The sequence below is a fragment of the Leptonychotes weddellii genome, chromosome 10 (genome assembly GCF_054177405.1).
Source record: "Leptonychotes weddellii isolate Sample4059 chromosome 10, ASM5417740v2, whole genome shotgun sequence".
NCBI lineage: Eukaryota > Metazoa > Chordata > Mammalia > Carnivora > Phocidae > Leptonychotes > Leptonychotes weddellii.
In genome coordinates, this window is record NC_138378.1 from 75,803,447 (window position 1) to 75,817,770 (window position 14,324).

At 42.6% G+C, this 14,324-nt stretch overlaps 1 protein-coding gene across 50 annotated transcripts in view; it reads right to left on the reverse strand.

The window, feature by feature from the left end:
* The window catches only part of LOC115943569 (retroviral-like aspartic protease 1), a 109,742-nt gene that overhangs the window by 83,603 nt on the left and 11,815 nt on the right, over positions 1–14,324 (reverse strand). For 36 of the 50 annotated variants that reach the window (XR_014148910.1, XR_014148909.1, XR_014148908.1 and 33 more), the window contains one exon: positions 13,649–13,814. The exons of 9 other annotated variants lie outside the window; for them this stretch is intronic. The gene's annotated coding sequence lies outside the window, so the exon portion shown is untranslated. Of the gene's footprint in view, positions 1–1,706; positions 1,973–13,648; positions 13,815–14,324 lie in introns of all 50 variants that reach the window. 5 more of the 50 variants (XM_081832130.1, XM_081832114.1, XM_081832101.1 and 2 more) reach the window with 3 other exon arrangements.

The following is a 14,324-nucleotide window of genomic DNA, read 5'->3' on the forward strand; positions in this document are numbered from 1 at the left end:
CCTCTCCCACTGCCCCTGCTTGTGTTCCCTCTCTTGCTGTGTCTCTGTCAAATAAATAAATAAAATCTTAAAAAAAAAATTTTTTTAAATGTGCGTATCCTTTAACTGATCCATTCTATTTCTTAGAATTTATCCTAAGGAGATAAGTAGACAAGTGTACAAAGATTATATACAGGGTGCTTATCACAGAATGTACATAATAACAAAAATACTGCAAATAGGGGCACCTGGCTGGCTCAGTCAATAGAGTGTGCAACTCTTGATCTCAGGGTCCTGAGTTTGAGCCCCACACTGGGTTGCAGAGATCACTTAAAAAAAAAAATACTGCAAATAAAAAGTCCAACAAATACACCAAAAGTCCAACAAATTCGTTCATTCAACAAATATTTACTGAATACCAACCAGGAACTGTCCTACGTAACAGCTAGAGACCAGTGAATAAAAAAAGAAGAAAAAACAATCTGTCTTCATGGAGCTTACATTCTAATGGAAGGTATTGGGCAATAAACAAATAAGTATACAGTATATCAAGTGGTGTTAAATGCCATAGAGAAAAATAAAGGAGAGAAGGGAGTTAGGAAAGAAAGGGGGTTTGCTACAATTTTAAGCAAGGGAGTCAGGGAAGGCCCCATAGATAACAGATCAGATGAACAGATTAAATATTAAAATATAAAAAGCATTATGGTACATCCTCACATTAAAATATAATTTAGCCATTTATTCTACATTTATTTACATAAGGAGTCTACAATAAACTACAAAATGAGAAAAGATTCTCACCACACACACAAAAAACAGGGAACTATGTCAGGTGATGGATGTGTTAACCATATTGTGATAATAATTAAAAAATATATATGTGTTTCAAATCATCATATTGTACACCCTAAACTTACACAATGTTATATGCCAATTATATCTCAATAAAGTGGGGGAAAAGGTGAAAAAAGATTACAAAATGGTATAAAGAAGAAAAACAGTATTAAGGTATGATTCCATTGATATGAAATTACATGTGTATACATGCTTATGCTTTAAATGGGATAGAGGAACAACACAGGAAGAATTTGATAATACCAACCAAGGGTCCAGGCTGACTGCAGACCAGTGGTGCCGGCAGCCTTTATTTGTTCTCCACCGTGCTCATCCTTCTCCCCACACCTACACTTTCATCTATTTATTTCTTGTGGTGGGGGGGGCAGAGGGAGAGGGAGAGAAAATCCCAAACAGGCTCCACACCCCGAGATCATGACTTGAGCTAAAATCAAAAGTCAGATGCTTGGGGCGCCTGGGTGGCTCAGTCGTTAAGCGTCTGCCTTCAGCTCAGGTCACGATCCCAGGGTCCTGGGATCCAGCCCCACATCGGGCTCCCTAGTCGGCGGGAAGCCTGCTTCTCCCTCTCCCACTCCCCCTGCTTGTGTTCCCTCTCTCGCTGTCTCTCTCCGTCAAAAAATAAATAAAATCTTAAAAAAAAAAAAAAAGTCAGATCCCAACCAAGTGAGCCACCCCCTACACTTTGTTCCAGAAAGGATTTAAGGACCACAAATCTACCTACCCCTACAAGTTCTTTAACTCTCCCCTTCCTTCCTCACCCTTCTCCCTCCTCTTTCCAGATGCCAGGCCAGTGATAGTGCGAAAAGGATAAAAGCTTAAGATCAAGGCAAGCTGAAGGGGCCTAAGAAGGATGGAGGGAAACCTCCATACACCTGGATGGGATTCCTTATTTCAGCACATGGGAAACAGATCCTAGGACGCACACTTCCTCCTTGCAGATCTGTAAGATTTGAAGCAAGGCTGGGACGCTTAGATGGCTCAGATGGTTGGGCGTCTGCCTTCAGCTTGGGTCATGATCTCCAGGTCCTGGGATTGAGTCTCATGTCCCATGTCGGGCTCCAGCTAGGCAGCGGGTCCGCTTCTCCATCTCCCTCTGCCTCTCCTACTACTTGTGCTCTCTCTCTCAAACGAATAAAATCTTAAAAAAAAAAAAAAAAAGATTTGAAGCAAGGCTATCTGATTCAGATTCCGTTTCACATCTCCTTCTAAACCCCAAATGCCTTGCAGGGCAGCCAGGGGTAAGACTGACTCTCAAAGGGAAGTGACTAGCCACAGCAGTCCAGAGCTCTGCCCCTGGCACACAAGTGCCTACATCTTCCTAGGAGCAGATGACACAGAGCTGGGCCCATTTTACTCCCTACTTTATCCCTTCCTCCATAGCTACACCCAACAAGCTACCCTGGCTAAGTTAAACTCACGTCCAATCCCATACACTCACCACCTGGCATGACTACCCTAGAGATTCACAGACTTCCCTACTAAGATGCTCAAGCCTAGGTCCCTACCAAGAATGTTGCCCAAGGTGACGTTTTCAGTCTGGGGTAAGGTTTTGAGTAACCTGGTGAACAGGGTCCAGATATACTTGCTGTCAGATATGTGGAAGCCAATTACACCTCTTGCCTGAGCATAAAGCCACCAGTAAAGAATTGGCAACTTCCCAAAGGTGGAATCCATGTTTTTATCTCCTATTTAGCCTGAGAGTAGGAGGCATGTGAACAGAGGCAGGGGACCTAAGGAAAGACTTAACAGTTTCAAAATATTTCTCACATACTCTCTGTCACCTCTTGGATACCAACAATACACAAGGCCCAGTGTTAAGAGTTTTCACATACTCTCACCAAAAACAACAAATCACTTTAATCAAACATTCCTACCACATGCTACTAAGTTTAGGAAGTCTATGGCGCATACAGGTCCAGTTGCCGTGCTGACAGCTGAATACCCAAGCTTGAAATTAGGAACAGGTCAGAAATCTGAGATTCTCCTCAGGGCTACAACACAGAAGTCTCATTACACACCATCAGGTCAACAGCCTTCATGCCCCATTCCAGCTTCTGCTCTTTCCTGGGCTTTCAGCAGGGAACATCCCTCCAACACACACACACACACACACACACACACACACACACACACACACGAAATCCTCCAACACACTTAGTCTACAAGTGGAAGATATTCTTTACTAGTAAAGAGAACAAGACAGTCAGAGAAAATCCAAAAGCAATCATCTCTTTGATAGAGGAGCCTCTTTCTCTCTCCACCCCTCTCTTTTCTTCCTTGAATATGTAGTTACTGAGCAACTTCTATTATGCTTGTCACTATAAGATATAATCATAAGATATGCCTCCCACCTTCAAGAATTTACTCCATTTGGAAAGACAAAATCAACACACAGGAAACAGATTATAAAAGGGGGGCTCCAAGATTTCTAGTGCATGAACAGGAAGAAGAGACAAATAGTGGGTATCCTGACATACACAGGTATCTTCAATTTCAAACACAATCTCCCCTTTTTTTGTTCCATTCTCAGTAGAGATGTGTTTTACTTCAAGAAAAATGTCATACACAAAAGTCCAAATATATTAAGTTAGGGATCATTCACTAGACAAAAAGGATCTTCCTTCTTCCTCTTTCCTGTGAAGTTTAGACATACAACTTGATGCTTCCCCAGCCCGTCCCTGTTGACACACACACCACACACACATACATTTACATTCAACTTTTCAGGATCATATTTATAGGGTAAAGCAAAGTACTTAAAACATTTATAGGGGCGCCTGGGTGGCTCAGTTGGTTAAGCGACTGCCTTCGGCTCAGGTCATGATCCTGGAGTCCCGGGATCGAGTCCCGCATCGGGCTCCCTGCTCGGCGGGGAGTCTGCCTCTCCCTCTGACCCTCCCCCCTCTCATGTGCTCTCTCTCTCTCTCTCAAATAAATAAATAAAAATCTTAAAAAAAATAAATAAATAAATAAAACATTTATAAAACTTGGGGTGTCTGGGTGGTTCAGTCAGTTAAGCATCCAACTCTTGATTTCAGTTCTGGTCATTATCTCAGGGTCATGAGACTGAACCCCACATTGGGCTCTGCGTGCTCAGTGGGGAATCTGCTAGAGATTCTCTCCCTCTCCCTCTGGTCCTCCCCCCACTTTCTGTCTCTCACACATGCACATTCTCTCTCTCAAATAAATACATTTTTAAAAACAAAACAAACAAGAGGTAATCTGGGCATAATAAGTAGATAGAATCCTCCCCCTTTTTCACACAAATACTACTACTAGCATGCCACAAACACTATTCTGCACTTTGCCTTAGTTTCCTCTTAATAACAGATCTTAGAGATTGTTCCATATCAGGGTGTGAGTGTGTACATGCCTGTATGTCTCATTCTTTTTAACAGCGACATAATATGGCAATATTCACTACAATTTATTCAACTAGTATCTTTTTTTTTTTTAAGATTTTATTTATTTGTCAGAGAGAGAGAGTACAAGCAGGGGGAGCAGCAGAGGCAGAGGGAGAAGCAGGCTCCCCGCTGAGCAGGGAGCTCAACGCAGGGCTCGATCCCAGGACCCTGGGATCATGACCCGAACCAAAAGCAGATGCTTAACGACTGAGCCACCCATGCATCCCTATTCAACTAGTATCTTAACAATATATTACTATATATCTTACTAGATGTATTTTTAAGCAAAATGTGTTAAAGACTATGCATACCAATTTTGCATATTTTTTCCCTCAACAAAAACGTTCAGATTTAACTCTTTATATATCCTCCAAGCAACTATTAATGATCATTGATACTTGCTTTGGTTTGAATTTAATAGTGTTTCACCTTGACTTATTTCTACTAGGGTATATGTTGACTGTGTCATAGTCACCAAAGATGATCAAGAAAACACATGAAATACATATTGTCCTCTGAATATTCTGGTTACCCTTTACTCCATCATCCTTATAAACGGCTTGTTAATAGTACACCTTTTACTGTGTTTAACTCTAAAGAAGTGTAAGACAAATAAATAAACTACACACACACACATTCATTACCCAAACAAAAAAACATCTCTTTCATTTCAGTGTCTCTGGGTCTGCTATTTGGTTTCTTTTAGATCACAGCAAGGTAGAATGAGTGAGGGCTCTACAGTGGGGCTGGAATCTCAGTTCTGCCATTTACAAGTTAATCCACCTTTTAGAGCTTCTGGCTTATCACCTATAAACCAAGGGCAATACCATCTATCTCTTACATAGATGAAACCACTACATAGGGCAAGAAGTCCATTCAAGAGAACCAAAAAGCTGCCTCTATTGAACTAGCACTGCCTGGGGAAGTTAAAGACTTGCTTAGAGAAATGGAAAAAGACAAGAAAAAAATCTGACCAGCTGATGAGAGAAAGGGTGCTTCCAGCAGAGGCAACAACACATGCAAAGGGTGAGAGTTGTGCGGGGCCACAAAGCACCCACACAGCTACTAACAAGAAGGTGAAAAGTAATTTATGGTCAACAAATACTCCCTGAGTGCCTCTAGGCACTGAATATATAACCATGAGCAAGAAGGTCCCTACCTTCATGGAACTTATAATCTAATAGGAGAGAAAGACAAACTAGTAAAAAGCAGTAAGTGGTCTAATGGAAACAAACGAGGTATGAAGATAAAAAGTAACATGGAGTTGCTTTGTATAGAGTGGCCAGAAAAGACTTCTAAGAGGAGATAATGTTTAATGGACACTTAAAAGTAAGGGATAGTTAATGAGGTGAAGAGCAGGGTAAAGACTGTTTTAGGCAGAGGCTAGAGCACTACAAAGGCTCTGAAACCAGAGAATAGAAGAAGAGGTCAAGGAACTACGAGCAGGTAAGGGTGCCGCAGGAGATGAGAGAAGGGCTTGGGATTAAGACTTGAGAAAAAGGCAGGGACTAGATCTTCCTTGATCTTTAGGCCACAATTTGGGCCAAATTGTGTAAGACTGTGTATTCCAACCTATGACATTTGGACTTGATCATATAGGTAACAGGAATACAACAGAGAACTTGAAAAGGAGAGACAAGGTTGGGTCGTCTTATAGGAGGATAGTGGCAGCTGTGTATAGGATGGGCACAACAGGGAGTGAAGACAGCCTGGGAACCAAATAAAGACCGCCTACACTAGGACAGGGTCAATGTGCACAGGAAAAGAGAGGCACCCTAGAGAAAATCTGCAGTGCAACCGATAGCCTTCAGGGTCCATGTTCTAGCCTGTTTTCTGAGTCCAAAGTTAAAGCTTCCTGTAAATCCCAGAGGTGCTGACCTGCCATGGGTTAGTCATTAAGGCCTTCTACACCTCATCTGGCTCTGCATCTACTGTGGCAACGAGATGAGATGCTGGTACACAGAGATAGTTATCCATTATTCCACTGGATGACAGACTAAGTTTCCTAGGACATTTAAATCCAAGTAAAGGGTTCAAAACCCTATTCTTCCCCTTTAGGGATGGGAGGTCAGCAGAATCCCCTGTCAGTGTCTCCAAATATGGTCTGCAGATGATGACTGTAGTCAAAGTCATCTGGGAGGCCAATCAAAATGCAGATTCCTGATCACCACCTTATACCTACTGAATCAGAAAAGCTAGGGAGTAGAGGTCGGAAATTTGCATTTTACTTTATTTTTTTATTTTTTTAAGTAAGGTCTACACCCAACGTGGGGCTCAAACTCATAACCCCAAGATCAAGAGTCACATGCTCTTCTGATTGAGCCAGCCAGGCACCCCCAGGAATCTGCATTTTATTTATTTTTTTAAATCTTTTTTTTTTATTTGACAGAGAGAGACACAGCGAGAGAGGGAACACAAGCAGGGGAAGTGGGAGAGGGAGAAGAGGCTTCCCGCGGAGCAGGGAGCCCAATGCGGGGCTGGATCCCAGGGCCCTGGGACCATGACCTGAGCCGAAGGCAGATAGATGCTTAACGACTGAGCCACCCAGGCGCCCCAGGAATCTGCATTTTAAATAAGTATCCAGCACACTACTCTTTTGCCCCCATGGGTATTTCTGATGCATTAAAGCTTCAAAATCACAGTTCTACAGACAGGACTAATGGAGAAGGCCCTCCATGAAGGTGGCTGGCAATGTCAAAATTAGGGGACCATGTAGAACCAAGAATCAAGCTGGACATGGAGTAATCTAGAATGAGGAGTCAGAACGGATTATGAAATTTGAAGGTACCAAAGCAGAAAATAAAAGGCAGGACATCAGAGCATGAGGCTTAGAGAACAAGAGGAGTCAAAGACAGGGAGCAGGGGCTCTAAGTCCCTTAGACTGCCCAGGATGTGCACACAATCACTCTATCCAACCTTCAAAAGAGAATATACCTCTCTTCAGTATGTATTGTTCCTATCCCCATGATTCCCCCTCACCAAGCACCCACCAAGATGCCAGCTACCAGTCTATAGAAGACCTCCAGGCCACACAGAAAAATATACAGAACACCTCCAAGGGCTAATGACAGGCACCACTCACCAAGATTCTCTACTTGACACATTAAAGCAACCTAATACTGCCATAAATTCAAGGACCATTCCAGGTCAGAAACTTCGAAGCCCACTGCCTATACACCTTCAGATCCTCCATCTATGCACACCCAGCCAATCTTCTACTACCCCTACTATGCCTCACTGATAGAATACCACCCTATATTTTACACTCCCATGTCCCTCCCCAAAATTCAGAGAGAAATCCACAGATTCAGGCTAGGCAGAGTCCTGAATTCCTGAGGCTGCTAAGGCCAGCTCCTATGCATGATCTGGTGGGAGGAGGTACAGCCTGAAGGAGTGCTCACCCTACCTGAAGGGAGTATCCTCAGCCTACCTTAGCAGAACACCAGGATTGCTACAGGCTTCTATACAGGAAACTTTTTCAAAAATTAGCTAGTTAAACCTACTATATTTAAGAGGGAGCAGAAACTGAAGCGTGGGGGAAAAGGTACAGTAGGATTTCTGAGGATTTGACTTTCAGGTAATTAACACATAAAATACAAAGTAATATGCAATCTAGCTCAAACCTTTATATGTCAACTACCTGATCCTTCTTCTAATCCAAAAGCTGGTTCCACACTAAAGAGGTAAGAATGCCAAAAGATGATTTAAGTAATCCCCAAGGTTATTTATGGCCCTAATCGTGAACTGCTTGCCCTGTCCTTTCGTACACTCCACCCATTATCCTGATTCTCTAGGTTTCTGACTTAATGATTCAGCTTCCTGTTTCATCTTTGCCTCACCTTATCCCTAAGGCCTTTTGCTTCCTTCCTTGCTTAGAATTCCACTCCACTCTCAGTTATTCTGCCATCAGCCACTCAGAGTAAATAATCTGCCTACCCAGATCCCCAACTTTTATCCTCAGCACTCAGGCCCCATTCATGGGCAAGTCCTCTGCCAGCTACACTGATTTTTATGAATACGTCTCAGAGAGAGACAAGTGTATTAGATGATTCCTCTCAAGCATGTTAGATAGTTCATCCAGGCCAACACTGGAATCACCAAAGATGGAATAAAGACAATGACAATGAGCCAGGGCCAAATGCCTAGACCTTACCCTGGCATTCGAAGACGCACCTTCTTAGCACTCAGTTGGTAGTCTGGGTAGCCCTACCCAGCACCCCACCTCAAGAGATGCTTCCAGCCCACAGCGGTTACGACTAATACATGGTGAGCAAGACACAGGCCTTTGCCCAACAAAACTTACCATCTAGTGAGGGAGACAGACAAATAATTACAGTATGTATAATTAAAGGTAATGCATGTAGAGCTGTAAGACTAAGAAGGGCAGTCAAGTGAAGTTACACCTAAGCTGAAACTTGAAGGATAAATAGGAGATACCCAGGCAGTGGCTGGGCGCTTGAGGAAAAGTGTTCTAGGCGCGCCTGGGTGGCTCAGTTGGTTGGGTGACTGCCTTCGGCTCGGGTCACGATCCTGGAGTCCCTGGATCGAGTCCCGCATCGGGCTCCCTGCTCTGCGGGGAGTCTGCTTCTCCCTCTGACCCTCCCCCCTCTCATGTTCTCTCTCTCATTCTCTCTCTCTCAAATAAATAAATAAAATCTTAAAAAAAAAAAAGTGTTCTAAGTAGAGGGAACAGCATTTGCAAAGGTCTTGCAGCAAGAAAACACATCTGGGGAACCTGGGTGGCTCAGTCGTTAAGTGACTGCCTTCGGCTCAGGTCATGATCCTGGAGTCCCGGGATCGAGTCCCGCATTGGGCTCCCTGATCAGCAGGGAGTCTGCTTCTCCCTCTGACCCTCTGCCCTCTCATGTGCTCTCTCTCTCTCAAATAAATAAATAAAATCTTAAAAAAAAGAAAACACATCTGAAGAGATGAGCTGGGGGATGGAGAGGCCAAAGCAGAGGGTGTCCTGAAGCAGAAGATGCTGGAGAGACCAAAAAGGGCCTCATAAGACATATGAAACTGTTTTATAATTCACTTCACAAGTGTTCACTGAGTGCCTACAATGTACCAGACATTGTTATCCACACTAGAAATATAACAGTGAAAAAAACAGACAACATCCCTGTTCTCAGAGAATTTAATTCTAACTGGAGGAGACCAGGGGTGCCTGGCTGGTTCAGTCAGTAAAGCTTGTGACTCTTGATCTGAGGCTGGGCGTGCAGCCTACTTAAAAAAATAAATAAATAAATAAAAATTAATTGAAGGAGACTATATAAACAAATACATGGATAAACTAGAAAAATATCACATATTAATAAGTGCTATGGAAAGAATTAAAATAGGTTATGTGATAGAAAGGATATGGGTGGCTACTTTGGAATAATTAGGTGGTCAGGGGAGGGCCTCTCTGAGGACATGACATTTAAAAACAGAGATCTCAGGGCGTCTGGATGGTTCAGTCGGTTAAGTGTCTGCCTTTGGCTCAAGTCATGATCCCAGGGTCCTGGGATCAAGCTGCATCGAGCTCACTGCTCAGTGGGGAGCCTGCTTCTCCCTCTCCCGCTGCTGCTCCCCCTGCTTGTGTTCTCTCTCTGTCAAATAAATAACACCTTTAGAAAAAATAAAAATAAATAAAAACATACATCTCAAAACAAAACAACAACAAACCCCAAAAAAACAGTAATTAAAAGATCAAGGGAAAAAGCCTTCTAGGTGGGGGTGACAATTCATGTAAAAGTCCAATGGCAAGATCACTGAAGTTTCTTAAGCAGGAAAGTTAGACCATGATCATTCATATATATTATAAAGATCACTCTGACTGCAATGTGCAGAGTGAAATGAAGGTGGGGAAGGATAAAATCAAGACTGGAGGTAGAGATGAAAATGTATTATGTACACTAAGATGAGAAGAACCCAACAACAACAATGATGATGATGATGATGACAACAACCAACATTCACATAGCACTTACTGGGTGCTGATCTATTTTTCTAAACATTTTACATGTTATTAATTTATTTAGTACTCACAAGTATTCTATTTTATAAGTCATAAAACTAAGGTACAAGGTAGTGGCAATGAAGAAGGAAAGAAAGCAACTGGATCCAAGAAACACTACGGAGGAAAAGTCCCAGTGACAGGCTGGTTGTTGACTGTGGAAGGAAAGGGAAGTCTGTCAATAACTACTAGCCTTTGGGCCTAATAACTGCGTGCTATTTACCATGTGACAGGACACTGGATGAGGCAAGTGGGAAAAGCAGGAGGCTGCATGATGGCGAGTATGCAAAACATCCCCGTGATGCTGTCCACATGAGCAAGCTGGACACTGGTCTGGAGAAAGATTTGGGCATCATCCATATGTAGATGGTTAAGTGGAGCTGTCAGAAGGGTTGAGATCACCCAGGAAGAGTATGAGAAAAGAAAAGGCCTAGGAAGAGAACGCTGACACTTAAAACACAACAAGAATCCTTTATAACAACAAAAAAATGGAAATGCCTTAATGTCTCTCAATAGGAAAATAACTAAATACAGCATATCTATACTAGAAAATATTATACAGTAGCCAAAATCAATGAGAAGTATCTTTATGTACCAATATGAAATATTGTCAAGGCACCTTACTGAATCAAAGAAATACCAAAATGATCCATAAAATGTGACCCCATTTGTATAAATAAGACACAAAAATAACACTTTTCTGGGTTCATACATATGTATGTAAACACAGAAAAAAAAAGTCTGGTATGTACAAATTCCAAACACTAACAGGTTACCACCTCTGAGGAATACAAAAATAACTGAAATGGGTGTGGGGGGAGCAGGAGAATTCAAAATAATCTACAGATTTTAATTTTTTTTTAGATTGTTACTACATTCCCTATAAAGCTAAAGATCAACTTTTCAAAAAATAATGGGAATCTCAGGGCGCCTGACTGGCTCAGTTGGTAGGTAGAGCATGTGATTCTTGACCTCAGGGTCGTGAGTTTGAGCCCCACCTTGGGCACAGAGCTTACTCAAGTACAATAATAACGGGAATCTTTGTATCTTCCCTTCAATTTAGCTGTGAACCTAAAACTGTTCTAAAAAAACCTCTTAATTTTTTTTTTTTTTAAATGGGAGCCTACAAATGGGAGAAGAGAGAGCCTACAAAGGATATCCATTATTTCAGATGCTAAATTTTCTCTGTCCCTTCCACTCCCAATGGCCTTGGTGTTCAGATCTTAAGGCTTCCCATCTCCCCACATCTAAGATATTAACACGAAGCTCCCTAATTCCATGGTATACCCTGAATCACTAGACCCAGGCCAAGCCTGACCACCAATTCCCTAGCCTGGGCCAGAGTCCCAGGAGGAGAGGTCAGACACCAAAGTCTTAAACAAACATGGGGCACCCGGCTGGCTCAGTCAGTAGAACATGCGTCTCTTGATCTTGGGGTTGGGAGTTTGAGCCCAATATTGATGCAAAGATTACCTAAAAAAATAAAATCTTAAAAAAACAACCACCACCACCACCATGGGAGAATGAGTATAGATGCCAACCTTAAGGACAGGAATCAGGTGGCCTTGCTGGCCAGTAAAAATCTCAATAGAAAAAAAGTATTTGAAGGTCTACAAGCAGCTTTGTAGTACTGAGGGATGTGGCTGGGGGACAGTCAGGCAAAATCAGGGGGAAGTGGTATGGGGTGAGTTAAAGAAAGAGCCAGTACTGCTTATAAAGATTCCAAGCAAAGCGCTAGAGTATCATGGAAACCAGTTTCACAACAAAGGGAAGAGGGAAGCCAAATTCTGTGAAGGGGTTGGGGTCAGGACATGAGGGTATGTGTGTCTAGGGGTATCTAGAGGAGTCACTTCACATCAAAGCAGCAATTCCAGGAGGCACAGTATAAACGTTTAGAAGCTGGAGCAGCAGAAAGAAGCCAAGGACTTGGCTCCTTCCTGAAAAGAAAGGAGGCTCTAAAAACAAGGAGAAAAGACACTGAAATAATGCCTTTCCTCCTTCAGTAAACCAAAGGCAGCAAGATCATGGCAGATCTCTGATGACTGTACTCTTAACTTTCAACTGTCTAAGGATGAAAGACAACATATTTGGTCTACGTGTTTTCCTGGTTACCCAAAGAAATAGCACTACCTGAGCCTTACCCAACAGCTGATTCACCATCAATCAGTCTATATCACAGCCTGCTGAGCCTTACACTTCACACAGTCACATACCAGACTCTAGAAAAAAACCTGGTGTGAGCTGTCAAAGTCCTCTCAGTACCTGACCTCACCCTCTGGGGTAGGTTTCATTTCAAAACTGAAAGGGACTGAGAGCTGGGGAAATCCAAAGATCAACAAAGCCAGGAACAGGTGGTTCCCAGTAGAAAAGGGTCCCAGGCTGTAATTCAAAACAGAAACCAGACCACTGATAAGACAGTTTATGATGCCTGTCTCCAAGCTTTCAGATACTTACATGTTTTCCAATATTTACAACAGGGCATGACCATGCTTATCCAACTCCTGACAATTAGATACCTAATTCTCCAAGTATTCACTCAACTTCCTAGCTTTATTAAGTTTTAGAGCTCTGGGGTAACTCTAGTAACTGAGATACCTTGTGAATTTTATAGTCCTTCAAATTGGCCACATTTTTTTAAAGATTTTATTTATTTATCCTAGAGGGAGGGAGGGGCAGATAGGGAGGGAGAAAGACAGGGAGAGAATCCCAAGAAGACTCTGTAATGCAGGGCTCAATCCCATGACCCTGAGATCACAACCCGAGCAAAAACCAAGAGTCAGACACCCAACTGACTGAGCCACCCAGGCACCCCAAATGGGCCATATTTTAATCGTAATGAACTTTATCATCTCTTCCTCCTCCTTCATCTCCTCACGAACCCTCAGCAAAATCCCTGCCTCACTAAAAAATTTCCACGTTTTTCATGATGGCTCTCTCAACAGAGCAATAGTCAATACAATGAAAGTCTAGTTCATCAAAGAAATCAAGTTATTTGGGCGCCTGGGTGGCTCAGTTGGTTAAGCGACTGCCTTCAGCTCAGGTCATGGTCCTGGAGTCCCGGGATCGAGTCCCGCATCGGGCTCCCTGCTCGGCGGGGAGCCTGCTTCTCCCTCTGACCCTCCCCCTCTCATGTACTCTCTCTCATTCTCGCTCTCTCAAATAAATAAATAAATCTTTAAAAAAAAAAAAGAAAGAAATCAAGTTATTTGTTTGAGGTTCACTATTAACTAGCTGAGTGACCTTGAACAAGTCACTTAACCTTTCTGGACTTGGTTTCTTCATCTGTAAAGTAAGGAGGTTGGAAACAGATGGAAGGAAAGCGATAAAACTTCCTTGAACTAAGAAAAGACAAATTTTTAAGTCTAAACAGTTCAACAAGTGGCAGGCAGAGTTATTTTAAAAAGACACAAACCAAGGGGCACCTGGGTAGCTCAGTCGTTAAGCGTCTGCCTTCGGCTCAGGTCATAATCCCAGGGTCCTGGGATCGAGCCCTGCATCGGGCTCCTTGCTCAGCAGGAAGCCTGCTTCTCCCTCTCCCACTCCCCCTGCTTGTGTTCCCTCTCTTGCTGTGTCTCTCTCTGTCAAAATAAATAAATAAATAAGATCTTTAAAATAAATAAATAAATAAAAAATTTAAAAAAAAGAAATCACTCAGAGAAGAAGCATCCTATTCAAATTAATATTTAAAACTGGAGCAAAGCTGGGAAAGACAAAGTGTACACAAGACATGTTTTCCCTCCCCCAAAAAAGACCTTTTAATGAGGCTGTACCAGATGACTTCTGACGGCCTTTCCAAGTATAAACAGAAACTGTCCTATACACAACCATTCTTGAAGTCTAGGTTTGTGAGTTGTTCATCACCTAGTGGCCTGATGAAGTAAATGCAGTTTTGTCAAATGCCCGGATAAACTTCCAGCCATTTTGTGAGCTCTGACAGCGTGAAGCTCTGACAGTCTAATGTCCTAGAGATAACAAAAGGAGAAGACTGCAAACCCTCCAGACTCATATACAATTGTAGAGACTCAGCTCACTATCCATTCATTCTCCAAAGATGTGGGAAGGGCCCGTATTTTGTGCCTAACCATAAG